This window comes from Struthio camelus, chromosome 17 (assembly GCF_040807025.1).
Source record: "Struthio camelus isolate bStrCam1 chromosome 17, bStrCam1.hap1, whole genome shotgun sequence".
In the NCBI taxonomy this organism is placed as follows: domain Eukaryota; kingdom Metazoa; phylum Chordata; class Aves; order Struthioniformes; family Struthionidae; genus Struthio; species Struthio camelus.
This window is the reverse complement of record NC_090958.1, coordinates 13,842,862-13,859,698: the sequence shown is the minus strand read 5'-3', so window position 1 is coordinate 13,859,698 and position 16,837 is coordinate 13,842,862. Positions and strand designations below refer to the sequence as shown.

General features: G+C 38.7%; 1 protein-coding gene across 6 annotated transcripts in view; it reads right to left on the bottom strand.

Annotated features, from left to right (window-relative positions):
• The window catches only part of LOC138061431 (uncharacterized), a 345,010-nt gene that overhangs the window by 128,071 nt on the left and 200,102 nt on the right, over positions 1 to 16,837 (bottom strand). For 5 of the 6 annotated variants that reach the window (XR_011135176.1, XR_011135177.1, XR_011135178.1 and 2 more), the window contains one exon: positions 5,683 to 5,740. The exons of the other annotated variant lie outside the window; for it this stretch is intronic. The gene's annotated coding sequence lies outside the window, so the exon portion shown is untranslated. The remainder of the gene's footprint in view (positions 1 to 5,682; positions 5,741 to 16,837) is intronic. 6 annotated transcript variants of the gene reach the window in all.

The following is a 16,837-nucleotide window of genomic DNA, read 5'->3' as shown; positions in this document are numbered from 1 at the left end:
AAATCCTAACGCCATGTGTCTGTGCAGTGCCTAGCACAACAGGGCACTGATACATAATAAAAGTAACAGTAATAAAAAGGTTTTGTAGGAACGTGAATATTTCACTGGTTCAGAAAGTACGTTAATCACCACTGAGGGAAAGTGAGAGAAAGGAGATGTTCATGTGAGCTTGCGAAGAGATGTCAGACAAAGCATTTTCCACCTGAGAGAAAGCGAAGAGCATATGTCGGAGTGCTCTCTCAGAGGATATAAGAAAAGTGCATCTCGGGCTCTTTAATAGGTACCTTAGTGCCATTCTGAAAAAAAATCAATGTTAATTGCGTATGTTTTCAATAATACTCCAAATTATTAAAAAAGACACGCCTGAGGAAATAGTAGATCCTGCTATACATATTAATAGACTGTCTAAGACAACTCCTGTGTATTTATTAACTCTTTTTTCTCTGCGTGTTTCCTACTGAAATCTCTGCAATGGCTCTTTGAATGAAAGCTGACCATGTGGACTCATTCTGTCTAACTCTCGTCATTCAGTCCAGAAGGACCAGGTAACTGTCAGGACTGCAGTTACTTGTTCACTATTACTATAGCCCCTCCTGCCCCTTGCACTGCCAAAAAAAAAAAAAAAGGAGAGGGATTAAAAATGCACATTAGGACATTAGCACGAACCGAGTCAACGCTGACGGGGCCACCCACCGTTGCCAGCGCTCCTGAAGGCCAACGAGATGAAATAGCTTTTTGACGCACGGAATGGCGACCGAACAAAGCAAGGCGAGAGAAGAAAGGGTGCTAGCCACGAGCTCTCGCCCGAAACTCGACAAGACAGGTTGCTAGGCAGCTGCAGCTGTGACAGCACCGCAGGCACTGCGGAGCGGCAGCTGGGAAGAAGGATCATGTCAGCGGTATTAATATCATCAGGCTCTGGGTTTTTACGGAGGCAGTGCTTCTTCAGTAACACCTGGGATTCTAGTGAGAAGCGCAAATTGGCAAAGCAGCTGCCTTATAAAGGAAACAAAAACAAAGTTTGGAATATCTGTGTGTTGTAGACAGTTATAGGCCTATAAATATACACACATACATACATTTTATATATATCTGTATCTATATCTATATATATATATGAGACAAGAGATAGCTATATTAGATCCTTGATGCTCACAAGGAGTTGGAATGGTCACTATATATCTATATATACAGATATAGATATGTGTGGGTATACATACAAACATAAATATAAATATAAATAAATATAAATATATATGTGTGTGTGTGTATGTCTGTAGCATGACTGGAAATGCACAGACATGCACCCTGACCCGTGGAGCTGCTAAGGTGCTTTGCTACCAGCACGCGGCTGCCCTGCGCTCTACCTCTCGCCAGCCAAGGGCGAGCGGTGGGTCTGTCTGCTCCTGACACCTCCACTGGCAGGCAGCCCGACACTTGGTCACGGAGTTGGCATGGCCTCACCACTGTCCTGCTTGTAACTCTGCTGAGTGGACCTGAGTCCCACTGTACATGCTCTGCTTGTCTCATCTGGCAATGAGTAGCGATAACGGATAACACAGGTGTCCCCAAAGTTAGTGGAAAATCCAAGTAAGAACTGCTTACCCAACACAATTGCAATATTTACTAATACATCGTAAAATTGCACATTGTATAAACAAGTAGTACTCCTTAACTTTATTTTTAGCTAGAGTTCACATCTTTCTTCTTCCTTATCCTCATGACTAAATAGGCAAATTTGTTTTGACCTTAACAGCCAGTCTGATACTCACTCTTCCACTGAACAGCGCCTTACTTGACACAGCCCCAACTAAATTCAGTAACCGTGTCTAAGACTCAAACACTCTAAATCTTTAATCATATAAGTTCCTTATAAGGTTAAATTGTTGACCTAAATAGCCTCATGACTCTAAGATTCACTTAAAACGAAGTCTAAGACAAGACAACCCCTGACACAAGCAACTTCTTTCTCCTTTATTATTAACGAATGCATGCATTGTCTTCAATCACACATGTTTATGAGTAAACACTGTGGAGCTGTAGAGCAATGATAATAATAAAGATCATTCCAATTAACCAATTTTTGCTGAAATTCAGCGAAGGAATAGCACAGAAACATTCACGGGGGTCCACCCACAAATGCAAAAAAACCCAGCTGCTGTTAATGGCAGGAAAAAAAAATGTATTTTTCCAAACTACACTGGAGAGAACAATAAAACCCAGCAGAAAAGAAATAATAACTGTAACAGTTATGCTCTTAAATGGCACAAAACTGAAGTTTTTTGAGAAAAAGTCTAGGCACATACTATGTCTACCTCGTCTCTGTTTCTCCAATAGAAAGTGCATTTTCTTCTGCAAGTTTCTGTAATCCCATGTGTGTAAAAGAGAATGTCTCAATATCATCACAAACAGTGCCATTTTGAAGCACTAAACAAAAATTTCACCTGTTCCAATCTATGCTTTAAAGTTCCGCAAACAGGAATTAGTCCCAAAGGTGCAATCTTAAGTATTTAAACAGGACAAAATTAGCAGTCACAAAAAAACAAGCCCATCAGAATAGATACCAATTGACCTAATGCTAATCAGTTGACTCAGGAATTCTGTATTGTGGCTGGATAAAGGAAAAAAAACATTCAAACTCCTCCAAGAAGTTTATCAATTTATCATAAAATTATGTGTTGTGGTATATATTTCATGTAAATGAAATTCTAAGCAGGTAAATAAAGAACAGCAAGAAGGCAACATCAACAAGGTAGGTTGCTGGCTATAAGCCAACAGTATCTGACATGAACTGTATCTTTTGGAGCCTTGTCTAGGACAAAACTGTGCAAGACACTTGTTTCATTTTAGGAAACCTGTTCAATGTCATTAAGAAATAGAGACAGTGATTGTAATGGTGTTCTATGTACTCTACGTGTTTTTTCTCAAGAGGTTTTGCAAGGATCAAAGTGAGCAGTGAGCAATGGTGGCCAGGGAGTAACATTACTGAGAAGCTCAACTTAGTGAAGTCTAAGCAGAGGCAAGAGCCAGGCTAGAGGCTGGTGCTGTGCAGGGCTGCCTTCATTTGTGACAGCAGATGGTCTCCGTCCCTCCCAGCTCTCCTTGGAGAAGAACAAGAGCTGGAAAAGAATGGGCCATCTTTCAGTGAAGAGCTATGCCAATAAAACCTCAGGATGCATAAGTTCGGGATAGCACGTGTCTTTCCATTCCCCCTGAAGTGTAAAGATTAAAAGGGAGACAAAATTAGACCAAAAAAACTAATCTGTCAGGAAGGGGAAGAAGAAATGTGCTTGTAGGCAGAAAAGCAAACAAAAAATTGGAAAGTAAATAGATTTGAGGAGAAAATAAAAGCTAGAAAAGAGCTAAGTAGCTTGACTTTTGTCAAAAAATGGTAATAATCAAAAAGACATTTAGAAATAAAAGCAGTGAAGAGAGAGCACATCGCATTCAATTTAAAATGTAAATTCTCTGCAAATCAAGAAAACCCTGCAGATACTCCAAAGGGAATCAGAGAGCAAAACAAAAATGAAAAACACCAGAGAATCTCGTATGTTCAGAACATCATTATTTTTTACACACAAGACAAAAACTGAACATGGCAGCATGCCACTCTTGTTTTTTTATTTCTGATCTGGAAACAGTCATGCAGTGGGTCCAAGTTCCCCAAGTTTCATGCCCCATGGTCTGGCATACTCAGATGACACGTCTGGAGCGTAGCTGTACCAGCCATTTATCTCACTACATTCCATTTGCTTGCATGTGATGTGACCTTGGGATAGGCTTTGGGATCAGTTCGGGGCAAGAGAGGATTACTAGGACAGGAGATTTAAGAGCATTATTCATTTCCATAAATACTACATAATATTATGCTAGCATCCACCCAATTACCTTTTGCTAGTGTACCAGCACACCTAATAATCTTTCTTACCTCACTACATCTTTGCTCAGGAAGGAAGCACTACTATTCCCAGACAAAAAGTGAAGAGGCATATCTGCACTGCAGTTACAGCAAAGAGTGCTCCTATATGTCTAAACTGATTTAAAAAGTGGTTGGCAGTTAATATGCAATAGGATGGGAATCACACACATTAAACATCTACCAGACAGATTTGGTGCCTCTAAACTAATTCAGTTCCAACGTGTTGCACTAAGAAGTTCTGTGTTAAATTAATGTTTGCACAGATGCACTAAAGACGACAGAGCTTGGTACCTGCCCCTGTCCCGGACATGGGATCCAGGCACAAGGTAGGAAAACTCTCTAAAAAGCCTTGAAGTGATACAATTGAATGGGAGTGCTCAAATGAGGCCTAACACACACTGCCAGCATAGCACACATCAGAACAAATATAACCACTGCAACATAGTCACAAGTGACAGCTGAAATAGGTGCTGGTGCCCAGACTGCATTGTAGCTTAGTAGGAAAGGAGCAAGGATGGAGATTCAATGACCTGATTAGTACAAGAGGATGCATCCTGTTTCACGGAACTTGTCCGGCCTCCGGAACACCCTCCAGACCCGCTGGGCGGCACCATCCTGCAGTCAGGAACACATAACTCGGAGGAGAGGCAGCACGTGAGCCAGCATAACGGAGTGTGGCTCTACAGGTGAGACACCAAGGCACTCAAGGGAGGCTAGGAAGACTGTCTGCTTCTGGCTTGTGGCCCACTTCTGTCTCGCAAACAGCCAAAGGAGAAGGACCTGGAATCCTGCCTTCCCTCTTCCTAAGTGAGAAGTTTAACCACGGAAGCATTTCACACGAGGCTGATGCCTTTCTCACAGTCTGGGTTTGGAAGATGGAGCTTTGCTTAGCTGGGCTGTTACCTGCAGGAACGGAGCCTACACTGGATTTGAAGAGCAGAGGCACACAGTGTGCAGTCCCGCGCTGGGCTGCTTACTCCCAAAAAGGGCTGGGAGCCGAGCCGAACCCCAGGGCTGGTGTTCCCCGCTGCCTAGCGAGCTCTACTCAGAGCCTTGCATCATGTGCAGAATTCTGGCATCTCTTTCTCCTATACTGGAAAAAAAGGGTCCTACCTTCAAGCTTCCCGTTCCAGTCAAAGCCCAACTTTTTAAGCATTGCAACATTCAGACTGCAGAGGCCTAAGCAGGCCTGCTGGATCTTATTGCCCTCTCGCTACATCCTTCATTTAAACTTCACTGAGAACTCTGAACCCTTGACCATCTATCTTTTTAAGGACAAAAAGAAGTGGAAGCAAATATTTTAGCGCAGTTCTTTGATGCAATGAGAAGGCCATTGAACCTTTGTATGTTCAGTTGCAAACTAATTACAGTTTATAATTCTCTGCTGAAGTGCAAAATTACACACACAAAGGAAGCACAAGCAATGCTTGCTAATTTATGGGTGTGCATTAAAAATGATTCATTCCACAGTGTTGGCCCCCTACCCATCTAATATTAAATTAATAAAACAATCTGCAGTGACACTATTCATTAATTTAATTGCTCAACTTAGATGTTCAACTGTATTCAACTCCAGGAATTATGTAAAAGAACAGCATAATTATCACGTCTGCAAAGTTCAGTTTTCCTGACATAAAAAAACACAGCACGAAACTAACATAAAACTACCACTCTTTTTCTCCATATAGACTTTAGCTGAGCTTCAGGCCCATGTAGGGGACAAGAGCAGTAAAAAATGCTTGAGTACGGATTCTCAGACTTACCAGGTACAGCTGAACTGGTGTGGAGGAAACCTTGTTACAGACTGACAAACAATCATTCCTGCAAAAAAGAAAGGGATCACAGTGTTTCTTACTTATTTTTACTACCTGGTCCCTCATCCACTCCAAAACAGCTACAAACTTTTCCTAATTTAGGATCTCATATTTAACTTCTTAAATATAACGTATTGTTCTATATACTGGGCTTCAGTTAAGTTGCTAGCTGACCAGTAGTCACCTTGCTATCCAGTTTTGCCTAAAGCTTACTGGTGCATCTCTCTCTATGTTTACACATTATTTAATTGATCCTTTTTTATTTTAATTCTTTGTGGAAGCAACTATCCTTTTGCTTTGAGCTGGTACATTGCCAGGCAAAAAAGTTCTTAAGCTACAGCTGCACCTCCCAAGCTCCATGACAAATAATAAATAGCAGTTACACAAGCCAATGACACAGTTGTCAGCCACTACTCAGCAGAAATCCAACCATGGAAAAACAAAAACACTGCATTTTAAGCACCGGGAACATTGACAGATCTGTCTGATTTGCTTTGGCTACTGCTATCAGGTTCCCACTTTTATGAAGACTTTCTCTTTCTCCCTCTGTTTCTGGCCCCTTCCTTTCCCATCTCTGCCACTGTTAAGTTCTGAATAATGGTACAGAAAATTAATTTTTGAATTGTTTATGGTTTTTTTGGCAGCTGGATAAGCAAAATGCAGTGTTGCTTGGACTAAAATGTTGCTTTTGAGCTTCTGGGACGTTCTTTGTGTTCATTATACACATTGTTATTACTTATGAACAGAGAGAACAGCTGAGTCTGAGTACAGGGACCAACGTCATGGTTTCTAAAAAACAGGTTCAATAGTTTTATCCCATCCACCAACATTCAAAGGTAAATCAGGCTCCCCTCTACAAAGGGTACTCAGAGCAATGCAATCAGCAGGACACCTCCTCTGCGGCTCAGGCTTTCGGAAGCTTGGAAGGGGAACCAGAGGCTCTGCATTTAAAAGCAGCAGAAGTGGGATTGTGAAGCACAATCTTTAAAAGAAAAAAAAGCAGAGAAGAAAACCAAGCTGATTCGGAACTGAACACAAGATAGCTCCTTTTAGGATTAAGTGTAGGGGCAAGGGATGCAACCAGACAGCTGGTTAGGATCTAACGCTGCAAGTAGCAACTCTATGACCAGATTTGTGATTATTTCCCTCCTTCCAGCCTCTCTAGACAGGTGAAGATCTGACCCTGAGAGCTGAGGCCCTGCAGTCTATTTTCTCTTTTTCCAATCACTTGGCAACTGTGAGAAGCAACGCTTGGAATACATTATTCATATCTAGTACTCAGTAACTGGATAAACTACATATATCACTATTATCTAAACCTGTCGGTAGAAAACCAATAGTATCAAGTTATGTATATATATTATCTCTTTTATATATATAAAAAAAAAATCTTTGTGGAGAGGAAAATTGCTCATATAAATACTGGAAGCAGAAATACCATTTCTCATTCACTTATCCCCTGCCAAAAAACCCACACTTTTAAACCTTTCTACGTGTAATCTGCCTTTCCAAAAAAACCCTAAAAAGGGCAGTTTATTTTTCAGCAAAGACTTAAAAAAAACATAAAAGTGAAGTAATGAATTAAATTATATCAAAATCTAGTTTAAAAAAAAACAAAGTAACTGTTAAAAAGTAAACTAAAGCTACATGGATATGACTAAAAATTACTTGTCACTAAAATACTGAACTGGAATTAAGGCGACTTAAAGCAACTCGCAGATCCTTCACAGGCACCAAGAATGACCTTTGGAAAATCACTATGTTTCAATTCTCCTTTATGAAATAGGGATGTCAATATAATATTGCCTCCCTCCTGCTTTTAGGCTGTCTTGTCCGTTTAATTGTAAGAAGTGAGAGATGACTCATCCTTTGCAAATATGGCCCTAAGCATTTTCCTCTTTCTCCAAAACGTTTAAGAATAATATGAAGGAATGGGTCTTACACACATCACGTTGCTAGCAACTACAGAGAGAGGAAAATCAAGCTCTCGTTGACTAATTAATAAACGAATCCAAAGGGCAAGATTGTATTTTACTACTAAGCTGTATCTTTAAAAAAATCTGAAAATATGTTGGCTGCCTAAAAAAGCGCTTCCTTGTGCAGGTGGCAGAGGGAGTTACGGGGGGAACTGGTGCCACGAATTGGATTCTGACTCTAAGGAGAAGCTAAGAATTTGAAAGTAAAAATCAACCGTGGAAAAATTATCAAGAAATTTTATGAATTCCCCATTGCAAGAAGCACTGGAACAAGAACAGTGACATTCACCAGACTCAGGGATTTGGTAGGCTGAATCTTTTGGGAAGAAATTCTAAGGGAAAAAGAAGTGCATGAGAACAAGTAGTTAACTACAACAGACTATTAAAAACATAAAGGCAAAAGAGCCTACTCTAAAGGAAAGAGACTAGCATGACTCTTTAATAACCTCAAAAATCAAGGAACAGCACATAGTATAGGAGGAATAGGAAGGAAGTATACAACTAGAAAACAACTTACAATCAGAAAGACAAAGGTAAAAAGGGAGTTATTACTAAGAAGGAACATCAGAGAAAATGGGAAGAAGTTCTATTGGTACAGTGAGAAAGTGTCAAAGGCATGGGTTATTTAATAGGAAAAGAGAGCAAATATGAAATGACAGAGAAGGCTGAAGAATTCAATGTATTTACTGTCTCATTTTCCCTCAAAGACTCAGATATTTTATGTGCTAATTTCAACAAAATGACAGGTACGTACACCAGAATAAGGAACAGAATGCATATTCAGATACACCTACATCAGCAGATCCTGAAGAAATTCATTCTAGAGTTAAGGAACTAGTCAAAGTAATGTTAGAACTAGTAGTAATTAGGGTGTGAAGCTGCCAAGGGAGACTACCTGTGCGATACTTAGTGTCTCAGTAAGAGCATCAAAACCTGGCCTAAAAAAAACATAGCATAAGCAGATAAAGCTCAACTTTTTCCACACCCCTAAACAAACACCCCATTTGATAGTACTCATGAGAGAAGACATGGGGGATATCAATAGCAGCATGTTTCAAAATTTCTATTCACAGAGCAGTCAGGCAACCCACACCTTCAAATGTTCATATAAGAAGTACTCCAAAATTAATTCATACCAATCAGGGACTAGCACACCAAGCTAACACTTGGTCATAAATTTGAAATTAAACAAAGTATTCAGTATTTTACACTTAGATTAAAAATTGCCTTCGGAGGCCCAATAACATCTGATCTTCTAAGTAAAAGAAGTTAAAGAGAAAGTCTTTTGCATGGACCCATGCATAAAATGAATTGTACTGGAATATAAGACACATTTTTCCTGTATATCTGTACTGTTCATTGAGGAACTTAGCCTTAAAAAATAGGTTAAGACTTGAGTCATTTCAGTGTTTAGGTGAATTATTATTTAGCAAGCCTAGCCTATTTGGTGTTATCTAAAACACAGAAATGTTTTACCATCTATTTTTAAGCACAAATCAAATTTTAGAAAGCTTAACTCCCCAGATGCCTGATTTTGTCTGCACACAATGAGCAAAAGCAGGAGCTTAACTCCGCAGGAGGCTGTCTCTGTATAAGGAACATGGAAACTAGTCTTTGAAGTCTGACTGGCTAAAATTAGATTTTCTCAATACCTCACACAACCTTGATCATGTGTAACTGCTTGCAGATGGAAATTACAACCTCTCTTGACACAGCCCAGGTCATCAAAATACTCTGTTCATTTTGATGTGGTTGTACTGCTTTAAATCCATACTGACAAATGAAAGATGCTTTTTAAAACGACCTGACTTCTTATGAAGCAGAAGAAACAACTGACCATCAGAGCAGACACACAGTAAGTCATTACTGAAAGAGAAAATAAATAAAAATCTTAGCTTTTAACTATTTATTGGGTTTTTACATTCCTAGCTTTACTTATGTTTTAATCGTGGAATTCTGGTGGCTGACCCGTAAAACTTTTATTTTTCTTTTTAGGGCTCAGGCTTTTGAAAAGTCAGACTTTTTCAAATTTTTAGTTAGCTGTAGTACCAATAAAGATTAAGGGATAAGAGCTTTTATCCATTTTTCCTCGAAGCTATAATGGAACAAGATAGAAGATGTATACAACTTCAATTCAGGGTACTCCTTTTAAGACAGTAGGAATAAACATATGCTTAAAGGCACTTAGTGCTTGCTAAATTAAACTGATGGTTCATATTTACTGCACCTAGACTGTTGTTCTCCCGTTAGTTTGGCCTCTGGAACCACTCAGAGAGGCCTTGGCAATGGCCACTCTCCAGTCTGAAGCACACTGAAAATTCAATAATTCTACGGTACATGGCTTCTTTCAATCAATTACTCTGGGGAAAAATTCCTGCTACAAGACAGTAAAAAAGTATGTCCTTGTCAGCTTTACTGCCAGTTAGGGAGAGAAACATGCATCAGGAAAACTGTGTAATTACATCAAGTGATAAAAATATAGAGCTGTTTCTCTCTTTCATTATCTGTCTTCTAATAACTGGAGAGTTATCAGTTAATAAACTAGAGACCAATCTCTGTCTTCGAAACACACCTTTCCCATTGACTTCTAATTCTTCCATGAGAGAAAACTCATTGTAATCAATAAGATTATTATGAGTGTGCACCCATAACTGTAGACAGAAGCTGGTAATGTGCATGTACACAGTCCACTGAAACAGACTCACAGGTACTTTATAAATAATTAAAAACATAATCTAGGAATACAGAAAGACGGTATCACACCTTACATGTTAAGCGCATATAGATTTGTGCATCTGTCATCACGCATAACTTTCTGCTATTGTATCTCAGGTTGTGCATTCATATCTAAGGGCATAATCTAAGGTCACTGAAAGAACTCACCCTCAGAATTATCATCACTTATCAGTTACAGAAATAAAAGTAGTTTGGACAATATCTATGCCTTATTTCATGAGCCGTGGACATAATAACTTCATTCATCACGTATGAAACAGCACAGAGTACTGAACATGACTCCGAAGCTGCAAACTGTAAGAAAGTAAATACCACCAAGAATACTGCATACTTTTCTTTACCTGCTTGCGTGCAAATTTTTACTTCTCTCTGTAAACCTCCAGGCACCGTATCTTGATACAGTTTCTAAATATCAGTGCAATATAAGTTAAGTGAATACTCGATGCTTAATATTGCAAATGGGATTTCAATTAGATTTACCACACAGGAGAATAATTATCTAGATTTAGCAGAAAATGTCTGTTCCATGTGAATATCTTATCATACTAATGGTCTCAAGGTTTTCTTTCAAACTGTTAAAGCAGATTTTAATTTTTATTAAGCAAATAGTTCACCTATTAAAGGTTGTTCCTTTCTTACAATTACAGTTACTTGATTTGGGGGCAGCTGTGTCTTGGCTGGGGTGTTTATTTTGTTTTTTTTTTTAAAGAAACTTAGCATCTAATTGTAACTCAGCACTCTTTCTCCGGAAAAAAGAATTGAAAAAAAAAAACAGTTTAACAACACCGTCCCAGTTGCCAGTTGACAGCCAGCTACCCTTACTAATAAAGATAACAGTTTACTCCTTTAACTTTCCACTGGGACATTTACTCAATAAGACAGTATATAACAAAGCCTAAGATCAATATGTGACCCTAAGAATTTATAGCCAACAAGATTTCCCCAATATCTGCATATATGGGCCTAGAGATGATTTACTCTATGTGCTTACACTGGGACTTGGAAGAGAACATAAACAACCTTTAGAAGTCTTATACAAATACCATGCTGCAGACAGACAGGCAACAAATAGCAAGCTCTGCACCTCTCATCTTACCCGTGCTGTTTGTGCTGAGCCAGGCGGCCGGGGTGTGGGAGGAGATGAACACAGTTGCGTGGTGTAGCACGTGCCCTGTTTTGCTTCTAACACGGCAGCTGTAACAAACAGCTGTTCTTTGACCATAAAATCTAGTATACTGTTTTCCTTGATAATCCTGTTCCTGCAATTAAGGGAATTTTAGAGAATTCCAACTTTCATTTTAAATATACTTCTAGCTCTTAAAAAGCTGATTTGAATATACCTTAAGAACTGGGAAATTAAATAGCAGTTAAAATGAATCCAATATTTATTTGTAAAATTCCTTGTGATTTCCAAGGGAACTACATGCTGTTTCAAGTCTTGAGGCCAACACTGCATAAACCAATAACTTTCTGTTCATTCTTCCATATTTGCACATTGGAGGTAGGGAAAGTAGCGAAGAAATTGCACCTAGAAATGTATATGACTTATAGTGCCTTGGGCCAAGTGGTACAATTTATGCACTATGTCTTACATAGGCTAGCCCACAGGCTGAGCATAGCACTTTGATGAAGATTTAATTTCCCCCCTGTAGCGATAGCATAGTCTGTCAGATCAGAATTTAAGTACATTAACAGCAACACCATAAAACTTCTCATTTTCATTTATAAGACAGAAATAACTGGCAGAAAAAAAGAAGAAGATATTTTACATGAGAAACAGGTTCTTATCTTCTGAGACAACTCTCTTTTGTTTGGCCGTTGTAGCAGTGACAGCCTGCCTAACCTCCTGATCCTTTGCTTTACAGACATTGATAGGCAGCAAGGCAGCAATATAAGGACATTATATGTGGGTCTCCTGTCCGGACTCCCTTGGTATACAACAAATTAACATAGTGTGTGATGAGAAGCCAACACATCTGAAACAATCATCAAACATGCTTTCACCTGAGACCTGGTAATTGGCTGTCTGGGCACTCCTAGTCCCTATTAGTTCTAAACCGAACAGATTACTTTAAATTACCAGAAAGCAAGCCCTGTGTGCTTTGCCTTCAAAAGCACTGACATTGCTCACCCAGTCAGTTCCTAGGTTGGAGCTGGGAGCATAGACTTACTGCTCATGGGTGAAGGGCAGCTGCTTTCTAAGCACCTTCTGAAGTTTAAGGTTTCAGAACACCGGCCTGCTCTGCCTTCTTCCCTCCCAGGTGATGAGGTAAGAATCGGGCTCTCAGATCTGTGCCCTGATGTGCTTCCTCCACCAAAGGATTTGCCATGCAGTGAGGTTCTCGGGTACGTTTCAGTAAAATAGCTGGTTAAGGTAGGAAGCCCTAATGCAGGCTAATTGCTGTGTGATTATGTAGGCTCAATCAAATGCAACATTATGAATTCCAGTCTGAAATAAGACACTTTTAAGAATCTAGTCATAACTTTTCTGTATTGAAATGGTAATAGGTTCTCATTATCTCTGGATGCTTTGTGAGGAATGTGCAAAATACCTTAAATAACAGATGAGAGATGCACATAGGCCTGATGGGATTATACTGCATAAACTCATTCCCTCTTGCCCAGAGTTCCTTACTGAGACTGATACATGTGTATCAGCCCTACTCACAGGCTCATGCCATAGAGTTTAGAGATATACTTCTCAAAGGCATGAATTTTGGCTTAGTCCCATATGTAAATCAGGTTCAGTTAACAGTAAATTTATGTACGCTTTGGTTTGTTACTCCATGACAAAGAGAAAAGACTTGGCTAGACTAGGGAGCCTGCACACTGGATAGATTGCTTTTCAGCTCGTGTTTTTCCGTGAAATCTCTTATCTTGTTTAATAAGAGTTAACTCTTTAACAAGAGTTAAGTATTCCTGACAGGAATGCTCATACGGGCTGAAAAAATCTCTCAGCTCAGGATCTTCCTAGTTAAAGCACAATCTGAAGAAGCAAAAGTAAATAAGACAAAATGTGACTTCTCTGATTTCTCTGGAGCTTTTTTTGTAAGTAATTTTTGTGGTACTTTGTCTTATGCAAAAGATCATTTTCATAAATAAATGATTTTTTTTCCCTAAGACTTCAGGTCAAAAGGAAGAAATAAATTAAATAGATGTGAAGATTTAATTAAAATTGCTGCTGTGGTGTCACTTCCTTGGAGTTTTATGAAAAAAATAGAAAAGTGAACACTTTGATGCAGCTGTACACATGGAAAGCTATGTCCTCATGTTACAGCCTTCATAATATCTTTCTCTATTCCCTTACTAAAAAAAAAAAAAAAGGAAATAAGGAAATAGAGGCAGTTGGAGAGATTCAGAAGAATTCCTGCCTAGCAAAAGCAGGGATCTACAATTAAGCTGAACAAAAAGGTTTCCAGGTGCTACTTAATGGCATGTTGAGACTAGATGTGGCTGGAGTTGGCTCTCCAGGCTTGTGAGCAGAGTGCTACTTCTCGGAGTCCCAGTCCAAGGGCACCACCAGCTGTTGGCATGTGCAATGCATACGCTCTCACCATCATGACTAGTAGTTATATGTCTTCTCAGAAAAAGGTGTCACTTTGTCACTTTAAAATAAACTTTCTCACTGTTGGTTCCTGAATCATACATAGGTACTACTAATTCACAGTGCAATGTTCTGGGTTGCTTTATTTGGTAATTCAAATTACTGCTAAGTCAATATGATGGGAAATCAACAGTGAGCAGGAAAATATGTTTTTAAATCCTATTTCTTCTCTTTCCTAAATCCTGTTCTCAGACCAAAACAAACAGCAGTTTTTGATATTAGTTGATAGCCACCATTGTCCCAAGAGGACATTAAAAAACAACTATGATAGCCATAAAATAAAAAGCCACTATGAACAAAGCAGAGAAGCAAGTGACACAAGTCTGTCTGTTGGAACTGAGCTATGTAAACTAAAAATAACTTTCCTACTCTGGGAGGATAGACATACAGGATGAAATAATAATGTCTTAAAGGAAAAAACACATCAGCTCCTTTGTCCAGGTTCTCCAGATTTTTCTAAAGGCAAAAGACCTCCTATCATTTTCATCATCTCCAAGACGCAACCTTAGAAAACAAAGCCAGTGTCCCTGTGTATATTTCTTTCTTAAATCTCTGTATGAAGTTTGCAAATGGGATATATATATTTTTCCTTTGAACAATCTATGAGAAGTCTTGCTCAATCATGCTCTCGAATCAAAATTTTCCATGTGGTCTCAAAAGCTGTCCTTAGTGCAGTAAATCCTGCAGAAATCCCCTAGACTTGTAACAGAAACAGGAACTCAAACTAGAAGGAGATGTAGCCACTAAACAGGAAGAACAAACATAACGTTCCCATACAAGTTCTCCAGCTTGGCAGTGCAAGTGCATTTCAGGAGCTTAAAACACCTCTTTACCTAGAAGGCACTGGGAAGCCCAAACTATTTTCTGAATTTAAAAATGTGAGGTGAAGTGTCATAGCCTGAAGAGGCTTGAAAGATCAAATAAAAATGATGTTTAAAAAAAAAAAAAGAGGTGACTAGAAGGAAAGGTGGTTTTTTTTTTTTTTTTTTTATAATGGACCTTATTACCTTTTCTTACACTTGTCTTGTCCTTGTTCTCAGATGGCAACTAACTTAAATAGTTCTTTTTTTTTTTTTTTTTTTGGTCAAAAAGCATTTGTCAAGCTTTCCCTTCTCCAGTTTCTACAAAGCTGGTAACCAGTACGAAGTTTCACTTCAAATACTAAATTACAAAACTCAGCAGAGAATGAAAGTGTGGTTATCAAGTTTCACTAATAATGAAGTTATTGAAAGGCAGCTGCTAAAATATCTCAGCAAATTTGTTGTAAAATAACTTGTGGCTAGTTTGGGAAATATTTTCTTAAAAGAAACAAACAGCACAACTCTCAGAGGCTAGAGCTAACAAGACGACTTCAACCATTAGCCACATGCAGCTGACATTCAAACAAATGACAGATCTTATGAGGAAAACTGAAAATATCAAATTACTACTTGGGAATTTCTTTAACTGTGAACAACTTTTGCCGCAGTTTCAGATACATTCTCATTTCATTGGATTGTCCCTGACAAAGGCCAGCTGAAAGCTGTGGTATGCTATAGCTGTGAGGGAAATCTTATCTTAAACGGTGCAGATCAGGAAAAAAAAGCTTTAGGTGTCATTGCAGCAGTGTGCTTTTTGGACTAAAACAGGAGAAACAGAGCTTCACAGACAGAAACTCTACAGGTATTTTATCTCTTTCTTGAGTTCTTACATTAGTTTTAACAGTTTGCAATTTATGTTTCTGTTCTTAATGTAGGTGCCTGGTGTCTCCTTTCCTGCATGAAGCATTTCTCTCTAATCATAATGCAGTTCCTAAAACCCATTAAAACCAGAGACAGTGTTAAAATGTCAAGTGTGTAATTGATGTGTGAAATAAATGGACTCTCAGCGCTATGCAAAGGATGAACAGTCACTCTGAAGGATACTTCAAATAAATGCAGTAGTACTGTCTGTTCAAATACAGCAGAAAGGAACATTTTAAGCCGGCTTTAACCACTGCCCTTCTCTTCTGTTCCCTGACAACAGCTGTAAAACGCAAACAAAAATTAACAGATGCAGTATTTCACTTGGGCAAAAATTCTCCAAATCTCCTGTTTTTCTGAAATGACTGTAAAGTGAGAAAGATTCAGAAGCTGAGCAGAAGGCAGCCTGGATCCTTTTTCTTTTTGTTTGCCATGATCATGGCTGATGACACTGCAGTTAGGTTCTGAGCACTTTTTCACGGTGCAGTAAGAGACCACGAACAACCACCACCCACTGGAGCCTTGAGCAAAGGCTGAAAAGGAGGAATGCTGCAGTTAGCTAAAAGGTAACTCTGGAGCAACCTTACTGAACAAGCTTGGACCTATCTCTCCTTGCTCTTTTTCATCAGTTTAGTAGGGATACTGCTCTTCATAGTGAAAAGCTATTTAACATTCTGATTGCATGCAAAATAGCCTTTATTTGAGAGATTTAGAAATCAATATTATGCAAATAACATTTATTAATACATATTCATTTTTTAAAGAATTTGTGCCATTTTACTATGGAAAAGAATTAAATTATTCCGTAATTCAAGGGCACAGATGAACACCTTTGAAATATCTTAAGAGGACAGATAGCTACAGGGATAGATGTAGAGATGGTAGGGATTAATAGAGCCTAGCCTTGTTCTAATCAGTTTGAAGATTTTAATTTCCACTACTACCAGCAGAATTTAAATGTGTATTTAATTGCATAAATGTTGCCAAGTATCATAATTTATATCTCTACGGTCCTTATGAATATTCATATAAAAATAATGATCGCAAATAGGTTGTCAATAGAGCAG